Raw genomic sequence first — 747 nt, forward strand, 5'->3', positions numbered from 1 at the left:
CCTTGAAAGTCATTTTTTTTTTTTTTTTTTTTTTTTTTTTTTTTTTTTTTTTTTGTTTGTTTTTTTTTTTTACCCTTTTTTTTCCCAACCCCCACCCCAAAAATTCCAACCTTTTATTTTTTTCTTTTCCCCCCGATCGCTTCCAGCTTTTCCAGCGGCATCCAGGTAATAAAAATCCCCCCCAAATCCGCTTTTTTTTAATAAGAAAAAATTCAATTTATCCCTTCCCCGACCGCGCCCCGAGACCGGGAAGAATTAGGAAAAAAAATTAATTAAAAATATTAAAAAATCGGGATTTCATTCCCTCGGTTTTTAACCCTTCAATTCCCGATATTTTTCACCCCGAATCCGCTTTTTTTTGTCCCAAAATTCCCATTTTTTTGTCTTTTTATTCTCATTTTTCTCCCTCCTCGCATCCCGGCCGAGCCCCTCCTCCATTTTTCTCCTTTTTTTCCCGTTTTTTTCCCCGTTTTTCCCCATTTTTTGCCGCGATTTTCAGGGTTTTTCTCACGTTCTTTTCCTTTGTTTTTATCTCCCTCAATTTCCCGGGTTTTTTCCCCGTTTTTTTATCTCCATTTTTTATCCCGATTTTTTTCCCATTTTCTCCATTTTTCCCCTCATTTTCTCCCCCTTCCTAACCCATTTTCCCCCCATTTTTCCCCGTTTTTTCCCCATTTTTTCCCCATTTCCCCCCATTTTTCCCATTCCCCCCCGTTTTTTGGGAAGCTTTTCCGGGATTTGCCGTTT

The 747-nt window shown here is 38.4% G+C and overlaps 1 long non-coding RNA gene across 1 annotated transcript in view; it reads left to right on the forward strand.

The window, feature by feature from the left end:
* The first annotated feature begins 104 nt into the window (after positions 1 to 104).
* Positions 105 to 747, forward strand: part of LOC102035259 — a 1,948-nt gene continuing 1,305 nt past the window's right edge. Inside the window, exon 1 of the long non-coding RNA XR_004082758.1 lies at positions 105 to 165. This is a non-coding gene — a long non-coding RNA (uncharacterized LOC102035259). The remainder of the gene's footprint in view (positions 166 to 747) is intronic.

The sequence above is a fragment of the Geospiza fortis genome, unplaced genomic scaffold (genome assembly GCF_000277835.1).
Source record: "Geospiza fortis unplaced genomic scaffold, GeoFor_1.0 scaffold51, whole genome shotgun sequence".
In the NCBI taxonomy this organism is placed as follows: Eukaryota; Metazoa; Chordata; class Aves; order Passeriformes; family Thraupidae; genus Geospiza; species Geospiza fortis.